The sequence below is a fragment of the Rhinolophus sinicus genome, linkage group LG02, assembly GCF_036562045.2.
Source record: "Rhinolophus sinicus isolate RSC01 linkage group LG02, ASM3656204v1, whole genome shotgun sequence".
Classification (NCBI taxonomy): domain Eukaryota; kingdom Metazoa; phylum Chordata; class Mammalia; order Chiroptera; family Rhinolophidae; genus Rhinolophus; species Rhinolophus sinicus.
In genome coordinates, this window is record NC_133752.1 from 164,023,102 (window position 1) to 164,035,748 (window position 12,647).

General features: G+C 39.3%; 1 long non-coding RNA gene across 3 annotated transcripts in view; it reads left to right on the forward strand.

Moving 5' to 3' along the window:
• The window catches only part of LOC141570127 (uncharacterized), a 260,003-nt gene that overhangs the window by 214,872 nt on the left and 32,484 nt on the right, over nt 1–12,647 (forward strand). The window contains exon 4 of one of the 3 annotated variants that reach the window (XR_012494030.1): nt 1,773–2,288. The exons of the other annotated variants lie outside the window; for them this stretch is intronic. This is a non-coding gene — a long non-coding RNA (uncharacterized LOC141570127). Of the gene's footprint in view, nt 1–1,772; nt 2,289–12,647 lie in introns of those variants that run through there. 3 annotated transcript variants of the gene reach the window in all.

The window sequence follows — 12,647 nt, forward strand, 5'->3', positions numbered from 1 at the left end:
TTATAGTAGGGGACCTAAATATATTATTGACAGCTATGGATAGATCATCCAAACAGAAAATAAATAAATAAATATCAACCCTAAATGACACATTAGAAGAAATGGAAATAATTGACATTTATAGAGCACTTCATCCTAGAATATCAGACTATACATTTTTTTCTAGTGTACATGGAACATTCTCAAGGATAGACCATATATTGGGACATAAAAATGGCCTCAGCAAATTTAAGAAGATTGAACTAATACCAAGCATATTCTCTGATCACAAGGCTTTGAAATTGGATATCAACTGCAAAAAGAAAGCAGGAAAAACCACAAATGTGTGGAGATTAAACAACATACTTTTAAAGAATGACTGGGTCGAAGAAGAAATAAAAGCAGAGATCAAAAGTTACATAGAAACAAATGAGAATGAAAATACATCCTACCAAAATTTTTAGGATGCAGCAAAAGCAGTTTTAAGAGGAAAATTTATATTATTACAGGCTATCTCAAGAAACAAGAAAAATAACCTCATGTTACACCTTAAAGAACTAGAAATACAACAAATGAAACCCAAAGTCAGCAGAAGCAAGGAAACAATAAAAATCAGAGCAGAACTAAATGAGATAGAGAACAAAAAGACAATAGAAAAAAATTACTGTAACAAAGAGCTGATTCTTTGAAAAAATTAATAAAATTGACAAACCCTTGGCTAGACTGACTAAGATAAAAAGAGAAAAGACACAAATAAACAAAATCAGACATGAAAGAGGGGAAGTTATCACTGATGTCACACGAATACAAAGGATAATCCAAGAATACTATGAAGGGCTATATGCGACCAAATTCAGTAACCTAGAAGAAATGAACAAGTTCTTAGAAACGTATAGCCTTCCTAGGCTGAATGACCAAAAATTGGAAAACCTAAATAGACCGAATACCAGTAAGGAAATTGAATCAGTCATCCGAAACTGTCCTAAAAGCAAAAGTCTGGGACCAGATGACTTCACTAGTGAATTCTACCAGACCTTCAAAGAGGATCTAATACCTGTCCTACTGAAACTCTTACAAAAAATTTAAGAAGAGACAATACTCCCTAACTCATTTTATGAGGCCAACATTACCCTGATACCAAAACCTGGTAAGGATAACACGAAAAAACAAAATTACAGACCAATATCTCTGATGAATACAGATGCAAAAATCCTAAACAAAATTTTAGTAAATCAAATGCAACAATGCATTAAAAAGATTATACATCACGACCAAGTGGGGTTCATTCCAGGGGCACAAGGATGGTTCAACATACACAAATCAATGTGATACACCACATAAACAAAATAAAGGACAAAAATCATATGATTATATCAATAGATGTAGAAAAGCGTTTGACAAGATACAACATCCATTTATGATTAAAACATTTAATAAAATAGGTATAGAAGGAAAATACCTAAACATAATAAAGGCCATATACGACAAACCCTCAGCTAATATAATTAACAGTGAAAAACTGCCAGGTAGTACTAGGATCATTGCTGGGAAAAGTGAGACATTGACTCAATTCTAGACCTTAAAATATTGCAGACCCTTAATAAAGCTAATTAAGGCCCTCAATTTAAGACCTTCAGTTTTTTTTAGGACTCTGTATTTTGTACCTCTCTTGAGTAAATTCCCTAAAGTTTTCCAAATATGCTTTATTATTCTTAAAAAAAAATGCCTTTGACATATTTTAATGAAGTTTCTTACAGAGAAAGGGCTTAAAAATTTCATTCTCTGGCTTACAGTTTCACATAGCAAGTTCTTTTCTGGAACTCATGGCTTTCAGGGGCAGTGAAATGGAAGAAAATACAAATGGATTCAGAAAGAATTGGAAGAGATTTGTGAATGGCAGAGCTATTCCTAGCAACTAAGAGAAGCTTAAGGGTTTGGAGTGTGCATTCTGGTAAGGAGTCTACAAAACAGGAGTCCCACCATGGGGTGAAGAGAATTGGGGGAAGGCCCTGCAAGTAGGAAGGACAACCAAGTCCTCCCTGCCCTGCTGAGGTTGTGCTGGCAACAGATGACAGAGCTGCAGGAACTCTGGATCACCTAGTGTGGCAATTCCTGTGTTCTTAGTCGATTGTATTTATTCTTTACTGTGCTCTGAAGAGCCTGGCACTGACTTGCCAACTGTGCTGCACAACATGTAGGCATTATGGTTTTTGTTTGTTTGTTTGTTTGTTTTAGGGGTACAAAACAATGCAATAGTTAGACATTTCACTCCTCACAAAGTGATAACTCCCCTCCCCCAATCTGTTGCCCCTCTGACATTGTATATAGCTGTTACAATTCCATTGACTCCATTCCCTATGCTTTACTCCATATCCCGTGACCATATATATATATATATATATATATATATATATATATTAAATTATGGTTGACATTATGGTTTTATGCTGCCATAAAACAACTGCAATGATTGTGGTAAGCACATTCATTTCTTTTCTGATTATCAACATTCGGGACGAATAATAATTGAAATGTTTGCTTTTTGCCTGGATTGAAGATCATATTCTGCAAATGATTCTCAGGTACTTTATAAATAAATACTGCATGCAGCAACACGGAAATGTTTGTTTTTACACTAGCCGGGGTTGAGCCAAGCAGTGCGTTCACACAGAACTCTTCGGAAATCCTAATTCTAGACCCTTGTGCAGATAAATTTCTCAGGTTACAAGCTGCTCTCTCCCTCCTCTAAGAGTTTTTTTGTTTGTTTAGGGGTTTTTTGTTTCTTTGTGTGTTTTTTTGTTTTTTTTTGCTTTTTGTTTTATGTGGTTTTAAGTGCTTGTTAACCTTCAGATTATCAGGGTCATGTCCTATTGCCCTTGGGTTAATCTTGCTATCCTGGATTGGAGCACAACTCTAACTCATCAAGTTGCACAACTGACAAAGTGAGACCTATGATGAAACATCAGGAAAAAACTATTTACAGATGAGCTTGTCCTGCTCTGGTCCTGTGCTCAGATTTCTCTTTTCGACCCACTCCCAATCATCCACATACCCCCATTAATTATTTCACACGAGGGCATTTTTGTTTTTTTTCCAGTTCAGAGAATATTGGCAATGGCAGCACGATTAGTACAAGTTCTGGTGGTGGGACACCCCGTTTCAGCCCATTTCTTTCAACAGTGCGGCCTGTGCCAAGGCCGGCAACAGCAGCCCTTTGGAAGAGCTTAATTAGTGGCAGAGCTCACATATGCACAAGGGACATTATGATATGTCCTCTCTGAAGGGTTATTTCTATTCAAATTCTAAATCCTGAAAAATGAAAGTCAAAATGTTAATAAGCTAATAAGCCTCACTGTAATTTTTTTTTTTTTTTCAGATTTGGAAACTGATGTTTTAAATTGCAGAATTAACACATTCGCCCGTTCCTTTCTACATTAATTAATTCGTTTTGAAAAGTACGGATGATGGAGATTGTGCAAATTATAATTTATACCATTTCCCCATTGCCCTGTGTGCAGGTTTACAGCATTGATCTGCCTCTTCCGCCTTCTCTTTGTTCTCCTTAATTTTCAGTATAGCCTGGCTATGGGCTCGCTTGTCTTTCTTTTTTATTTATTCGCCTTCCACAATCCAGACCAAGACTCAGCTATGTTCTTTAGCTGCTATTTAGTCCTCAGCAGAGCAAAGTTCTACTTTGACTTTTGAAGTACTTGTCTGCCTTCAACACTTCACCAGTTTCTATTATTTTGATTGGGTCAGCTTGACACACTGCATCATTTCTTAAGTTGTTTACTTGCATCCTTGCCTGTGATTCTATTTGATTACATATAAGTTACAGAGTCCTTTTGGCCTCACATTCAAACAAAAAATTGTTCTTGTGAACTGTGTGTGTATGTGTGTGTGTGTGTGTGTGTGTGTGAGAGAGAGAGAGAGAGAGAGAGAGAGAGAGAGAGAGGCTGAGAGCGAGGCTACTAGTGAGGTAAAGGGTAAAGAAGAGGACAATTGGAGAGGAAAGCTTCTTATGCCTGTGGTATCAGTAGCTCCTCTCAATCCAAGAAAGGATTTGAAATACACCCTCAGCACCCTTGCACTTCTACCCCCCCCCCCACCCATACTCCCCAAGGGACTCTGGAATCAGCTGACACTCTCCCACTCAGATTTCCCAGAAAACAGGGAGGTTCCCCAGACATTGCTGTACAGACCAGCCTGGGTTTCTCTTTAAATCCAGGCAGTCTTGGGCTGCTTGGGCAAATAAAAGCAAAGGGATTTCTGGAAATAGAAATTTACTTTGGTAAAGCCCAAAACCTGTCCAGGCTGATTTTTTTTTTTCTTTGTCAGGTTGGTACAAATGGTTAATTTTTCAAATCTCCCCAGGAGCCTATTCCATATGGGGAAGACGGATAAAATGGGCAGAGAGGATTATATAGATGCTCAAATGTTCCTGATTGAAAATGTGTGGAAGCGAGCAGGTCAAGATATTTCCTTTCATTGATAGCACACTGAAGGTGAATGGTCTGTGCACAGTAGACACTCAGAGAATATTTAATTTAAAAATATTTAATGTTTATTGCTTACCAAAAAGCTTTTGGTGTGGGGAAATATATATACATATGTATATAAGCTAAAATGTTTTGAAGTAGGTTTCAGAGCTCCGTAAGCAGCAGTCAGGCAGAGATATGGACTAACCAGCGCTCAGCAAACCCCAAGAATGGGCTGGAATGAGGAACACTGGATGGTCCTGCTCAGCTTGTTCTTCAGGGGCTGCTGCATGGCCAGTGAACTGGAGCCTCCAGTGTTCCACCCTAATTTGGTTTCATCACCCCAGGCTTTGAAGGGTGACCATGAAAGGTGATGGCAGCCTCATGTGCCATGGTCACTGACCCGACATCTGCCTAGGCCCCTGAGCTAAGGAAGCCTTCACACTCCCGGACCCTAGTAACTCTGTGGGCACCTCGGTCCTGGTCGGGATCTGCCTGGAGGCTGTTGTCTTTGCTGACCCAAGCCTAACAGGAAGCATGAAATTGGGCAGAAGCTATTTGCCTTCTGTCCACCCCCACATTCCTCAGCCCCCCTCCTCCGTACTCACAGAAGCATTTCTCTTTTAAGGTTCAGTCTGGTCTAGTACCACTGCCAATCAAACCAAAACAGAGGGAAGCTGAGAAGTTTTTGCCCTCTCCTATTCCTCCCACCCCAACCTTAGCAGATGAGGTCTGGAATTCATCTTGCAGATATAGATGGCAGATCCAGAAATCTGGGAATGATTTCTATCCTACCTGTGCCATACTGGCCCCTCCTGTATAACTGTGGTATGCCTTGGACTTTTGTTGAACATATCAGCACCCTGAAATCCTTCCTTACACCTCAGCTCTGTCGGCTAACAGGGTCCTGCCACCCTGCCTCATTTTTGCTCTGCCCTGTTGCATAGTCTTTCAACAGACTGATCAGTGGGCCCCTTAATGCTGCTTTTCACCGATTTCATGGGTCCCCACCCCTGAAGTCCTGCTTCTCATTGCTTTGCTGCTCCTTTGGGTATCTACCTAGGCTGGACTAGAATTTGATGTGGCCACACCCACTTTTGACTGCATATTTGGCTACTTTCTGGGAGGTCAGAGCCATAGCTGGTTCAGTTTTCACGGCTGTACTTTCTGTTTTCTCTTCCGGTCTACTGATATTTGCCGCCAAAGTCCCAGCACATGTTCATTCATCTGTGTACAGGATAAGAGTACAGGCCTTTTCTACTCGTTAGTGCTACTATCTGACACACTGTCCAGACTTCATGCTGGCCCCAGCAGGCTGTAGGCCTCTTCTGCTTGGCTGGCCCCTGGTCCTGACTCTCCTAGCTGAACCTCTCCTGTAACTAGTTATGTCCTGGCAGGACAGAAGACCCTTTAGGCCATTCTTGTTCTTAGTGATTCTTTCACTTGCCAACCAGCATCATGGTGAACTCCATGATCTGCACATAACCAGGTGAATCTGGCCAAGCTGCCTCAACATTATCAGTGCTTGATAAATATTTGTTGTTATTGATTTTATTTGAGCTGCCAAATTGTGGTGTGCCTTGTTGTAAGTTCCACTCTCTCAATGAAAATGAACCGAGGTAAGTGAAATTGGGTGATAGTTAATGGCTTTAAAATGAAATTACTTATGAAAAATGTCAATAGTGTTTCTTTATAGAAGTTTTCCAGTGCATTTCTTAACTACTAAGAGAGATGGAGGGACAGAGAAATAGTGTCAAGAATATTACTAATTGAAAAGTATGCAGATATAAAGACAAAGTATATTTAAATCAATAGGATTGGACAACCAAAGTTTTATTCAGCCATAACAAGTCAGTAAGAGCTAGATTAAAGAAAAGCTGCATTAGAGACTAATTTGTGTATCACAGATGAAAATTTCTATATTCTCCTTAAACCTCCACCTCCATGTCCTCTTAATGCTGGGATAAAAGTAAGCCACTGTCAACCTCATCCTGCATTCCTTTTTCCATCCTCACAGTGTGTCTACACTGACTCCTCAGCTTTTTCTCCTGGAGGCAGTAGGGTGAAATGGGGAATAAACATTGGATTTGGTGCATAAAAGGTTGTATTTGTCACTTTTTAGCAGAGTGGCATATAAATAGATAAATTGCTTATCTAAGCATAAAATAAATTGTTTCTAAAGGTATCTGTACAATGAAGACTAACATCTGTGTAGGTGCTTGTAATAACCGAAAGATGAAATTTATGTAGAGTACCTTGCAGAGTTTTTGGCTTATAGCAGTTTCTTATTCCTTCTTTCTCCCCTTTCCATCTTCTCTCTCAAAGGAAGGGGAGCCCATTTCCAAGGCTGTCACCCATCCTGCGCTGATCTATTGTCCCAGCCTCCCTATTGCCCTCTCTTTCACATGCACACTATCTCCCACTCCCCAGGGGCCTTCTATCCTGCCTTTGAAGGACATGTATAAATCCCATTCTGGAAAATAACTTCTACCTAAAGTTTTTTTTAATTTCTAATGCCAATATACTAAAATGAGTGGTGTGTTTTCACCAATCTTCTCACCATATGTCATCTCCTTAATTCTTAATTGCAGAGACTTTTAAGTCCTTCTAGAAGGAAATTTCCAGAGTCTGGAATGCTGTCCTTCTGGCTTGGTGGAATTATAGTAACTTTGAATTATCTCCATGATCATCAGATGATAGGAATGTTTTCGTAAGTATAAAGAGTTAAATATGTTAGAACTATTGCATTGAAAAAGCTATCTTATAGAAAAAAAGAAGACACAAGAAATTCAGATCATAAAATTTGAAAACTGTGTAATCTTATATTTTCATCAGCACTGAAAAATAGTATTTTTGAAGCAAGACATAATCCCTAAATTGTTCAATATAATATTCTATAGGAAAGGAACTTTAGATATAGTTGATAGAAAAAGAGAAAGAAAGGAAGGGAGGGAGGGAAGGAGACAGGGAGAGACAGAGAAGGAGAGAGAAAGTGAAAGGTAGTGTATTGAATTGTGTTAGTATCCCTTTAAGAACCATTATTTTTTTACCTGTTTGGCATAGAAACCCTTCCAGAAACATCATACATTATACATTTGGTAAATTAAAGCACTTTAACCTAATTGCTCCTTTAGGAGCAAATGACCCCCGTTGCTACTTTGTTTGAAACACCTGATGCAATCACCATGGAAAGAGTGTACTCAGTTTCATACATTGCTTTGTAAATTTACACTTAGTTCAAAATTATGTGGAGTTTCAAGGTGACTTTAAAAAAAAATTCTAATTAAGCTAGTATACTGTAGGCATTGCTTACACTTACACATTTGCTAAAATTTGTGAAGGTGACTTTGGTGAATGGATTTTTGTCTTTAAATAGATTTGGCTTGCTGTAAATGCAAAATGACTTGTGCAGAATCAACCATGGAAATTCACTGAGTATGCCCTTTGCGCTCATAATATTGAAAATCACAGCATAACCTAAAAAAACTTATTTAGTTAAGAAATCAGTGTGTGATTTATAAAGGCACCAGGTAGAAACCTTATCAGGCATCCATGCCCAGCACACTTCTCTGTTATTATTTATAGAGGTAGATTTGTGGATTGGATTTTCCTTTATTTTTGAATATATAATTTCTTAGACGATTAAAAATGTGTAAGCTTCATATAGCTTAAAAAATAACTTTCTGTAAAAAGATGAATAATAGTTTAAAACTACTTCTTTATTCATAGTATCTGTGAATGTAGAGCTGGAATGGACCTTAAAAAATAATATATTCCAATGCCCTTATTAGACTAAGGCAAGCAAAAAGAGGCCAACTAGAGATCAAGTGACTTGCCAAGGCGTGTTTCTCCCTGCAAATTGGTGATCAAACTAGTCTAAGAACCTAGTTTATGAGAGACTTGATTCCATGGGGAAGGGGAGGCACATACACTTTAAATGAAAGGATTTTTAAAGAATTAAAAAATTATTTCATCCAGTTCACAGCAATATAATTCAGAAGAAAACATATTTAACTTGGAAAACCATTACTCTTAACAAGTTAATTTTCTGTATATATAGAGTATCCTTTCCAACTGATTTTTTATCATTGTCATATTTCTTTTAAGAGATTACCTACTAGTTTAACCTAGCTTTGGTGGTTATTTATAACTAAAATGAATGAAAGCGGTAGAATTAGACTATTAGACTATTCTTTCATTCTAACTTTTCACTCACATTGCTCTGTATTATAGTATACAGGGTTTTATAGTATAAAAACAGAGGATTTGCTTATGGTGCTATTTCTCTGAAATATGATATCTCCTTGCTGCATGTTTCTAGTCTACCTTTTTCTCCTATAATAATCAAAGCCAAGGAATATGGAAAAAACCAGGGACTTTGGCTTAACACATATTGGTGGCACACACCGCTACTCTCAACCCAGCTGCCCCACTAAGGGGCATTGAGAAAATCACAAGTGAAGAAAAGATCCAGGGGCCAGGTTTGGTACCTACAGTCCATCAACAGGAAAACAGAAGACCACTTGAAAGTGACCTTAGATGTTATAAACCAAGATGAGTCTGGGAAGATAGAACAATCAAATGACAAATTAGGAGCAGGGGAGAGGCCAGAGCCACTGGAGAGGGCTGTGAGAGGTCAGAGGGAGCTGAAAGGGAAGTAAACACTGCGAGGATTTCAGTACCCACTTAGAAACACTGCTCTGTAACTGCCATATAATGTCTGTGAACAACTGGCCTGCTCTTGCTAGGCTGGGCTAGGTATGCTGCCCCACACCATCCTGACGACCGGCATGTCTCCTAGTTTTGAGTTTACTATTTGTTAAAAATATTAATAAACATCTATGTGCGTGCAAAGTATTAAGACCACAAAGAGGAATAAGACAAAGTGGATCACAAAGAAAACTCATATACTATATTGAAAACCCACCACGTTCCAGGCATGGTGGAAGGTATTTATATACACTGTCTGTTAATTGTAATCTCCAAAAAGATATATTGAAGTCCTAACCCCCAGAAAATACCTCAGAATGTGACCTTACTTGGAAAGAGTGTTTGCACATGTCATTAGTTAATGTGAGGTCATACTGGAGTAGGGTGGGCTTTTAATCCAAAATGATTGGTATTTTTATAAGGAGAGGAAAAGAGACACAGAGACACAGGAAGAACATGATGTGGACACACAGGCAGAGACTGAATGGATGCATCTCTAAGTCAGAAACACCAAAGACTGCTGGTTGTCACCAGTATCTAAGAAAGGTATGGAGCAGATTCTCCCTCAGAACCCTCTGAAGGAAACAACCCTGCTGGCACCTTGATTTTGCACTTCTAGCCTCCAGACTCTGAGACTGTGAACTATTGTTTGCAGCCACCCAGTTTGTGGTACTTTGTTACAGCCACCCTCAGAAACTAATATGCCATCTAAGTTAGTCCTTATAAGAATTCATTCCACTTAAGAACTAGATTTATAACTTGCCTCATTCCATAAGAAATAGCTTTGGGATTAGATAGAACTGAATTCACATTTTGAGTTAGATAGAACTGAATTCCCCAGCCACTAACTAGCTATAAAATTTTGAAAAAATTATTTAAACTTTCCTAAGCATACATTTGTGCCTATGTAAAAGGAAGACCATTCTATTGGGGTTCATATTTCTTGATTTACACTGGCTGCTAGGAAGCTAATAACCAAATTTGTAACCCAAGTATACAGGATCTCAGGCACACTTTTTGTGTTTAAAAATCTTTTGGTATTGTATAAACTTTTGTAAACTTCTGTCAGTTTGGTTGGGGTAATTCAATTAAACAAACAATTTTAGATAAGGCTGATGCCAGTAGAATACCATTCATAAATTAAATGACAGGATTGAAAACATTCTACTGTGGTCTAAATGAGTGGCCTTCAAAGTAGGGTGTTAGACCCCATGAGATGAACTATTGGGGTGAGGGAAAACATGTTATATTATAATTATATTTTTATATATCAGAAGGAATAACAAGAAAGGAGCTAAGCTTTCCTAATGTTTATTAAGTGTTGACAATGACGCCATCACTTGGTCCATGTTAGTGGGAGCTCATAACTGTCTGCAATACACACCCCCGTTCTTCGATGAAGGCCTAGTGTAAAATGTTGCAATTGATGCGTGCCCACCTAACTGGACTTACACATCACATACTCTAGCACTGGTTAAACTTACTCTCACAAAATGAACAAGTGGCTTAAAAAGAGTACTGCAAACAAATGGTAGATGAACTGCAAGCCACCAATGAACAAGAAAATTGCAGAATGGACACTTTTCCTAGCAGAAAGCTCTTCTTCAGTTACATTGTGAAATTAAAACAATGATGATTTAATTAGATATGGCAAGAAGTTAGCCCCTGACACTCAAAATTATCAGTAAGATTCTGTGAATTTATATCAACTATCACTAATGAGCCCAAAGTATATAATGCGCTTTGAAATATTAGCGGAAAGTAGCACATATTAATTATTTTACAAACACAAATGCCTATATTGGGAATTATCGCTCAACAATATTTTCTATAGTAGTGTCTAATTATAAAAAGTTTGGAGATCAATTGCCTAAACAATGAGCACCTGCTAATCATCACCCTCCTCCTAAATCTCTCTTTACGCTTCCTTACAGATTTGTTTCTATAATTACAAAACCACCCCAAGGGAGAGTCACCAAAATGTTTTGCGTGCTGGATCTAATATGGTAGGTTCAGAGACATAATTTATTAACAGGCTTGATATTCTTTTAGTGTCTACAGTGCTAGTGGAGACCAGCATTGCCCAATGGAACTGTATACAACGACAGAAATATCTGGAGCTGTGCTATCCAACGCATCAGCCACTAATGTGTGGTTATCAAGCACATGATATGTGGTGAGTGTGACTGAGAAACTAAAGTTTTCATTTAATTTTAAGAAATATAAAATGTTAATTGAAATAGCCACATGTGGCTAGCTGGCAATATTGGGCAGCACAGCTCTAGAATAACGAGGTTCTTGAGAGAGGTTACTGAGCTCCTCCTAAGATTCTCCAGCACTTAGCACAGTGTCAGATACATATTTGTCAAATGAAATAAAAAATCAGTAAATGCAGCATGCATTATAGGAAGACAAAGCACACGTCCCGGGGCACACGCACATCTCGTTATAATGACCACTCCACATGTAACCTAATATGGAAGCATTTACTTAGAAGAAGAATCATCAGCAAGCCTTTGCTTGTGGGCCAATTCATATAAGGTAGAATTCTAAACAATTAATTTTCTGTATGATTAAGCTGAGTTACCAAGCAGGTAGGCTCCCATAAAAGCCTATGAAAACTGGTTAGAGCCCTGCCAGGGCATGAGTTCAGTAAGCTCACAGGCTAACTTTCTCTTAAGGTGGCTGCCCCTCTGGGTGAGGTAGGCACACATTTCCACTTTGAGCCGTGTGTTCCAAGTTGCCTCACTGAGGCAGTGGCAGGCACTTGACCCAACAGTGCTGTCCTGTCACTAACGTGTTGTGGGGACAGAGCCCCAGAAAGCAGTTTCCAGGCTCTCGGCCTCACATAGAAAGGTGCTGGCTCAGGTAGTAAATGACCATCAACTGTGATTGGATGGCCATCAGCTGTGGCAGGTTGGCCGTCAGCTGTAACCAGTGAGCCATTGGCCACTAATATAACTGCCGTGGCTATGCTAGCAACAAATGGGGGCTAGCAAGAAGGTGGTGGCTGAGCTAGCAAGAGCCGATTGCAGTTAGCACGGTGGATTGCAGCTAGTAAGTGGGGTTGGTTGGCAGAGAGAAGTAGTTGTGGATAGTGTGGCTCCTGCCTCCTGTGTCTCCAACCCAGCCGCCAGCGAGAATATAGTGGTATGACTCCCCAATCTATGGCTCCGTGGGTGTTCCTTTTTGGCCTCACCATATCCTGCGTTCTTATGTGGGGAGCGGAAGCAGAGACCCTGCAAGTCGCCCCACATGACACCTGTGTTCTTGTTCAGGGAGCTGGAGCAGAGACCCTGCATGACACCCTGCATGACATGTGTAGATAAGGGAACTGGGCTGACTGCATTGTTGCCAAGACTCTGCACGCCAGATTTCCAGGTCTGAGTACAACAGGGGAAGGCTGAGGGAAACGCAATTCACAGTCAGCAGGCACAGGCAGCATAGGCATCTCCAGAGTCCAGGTCCACTTGCTGCATA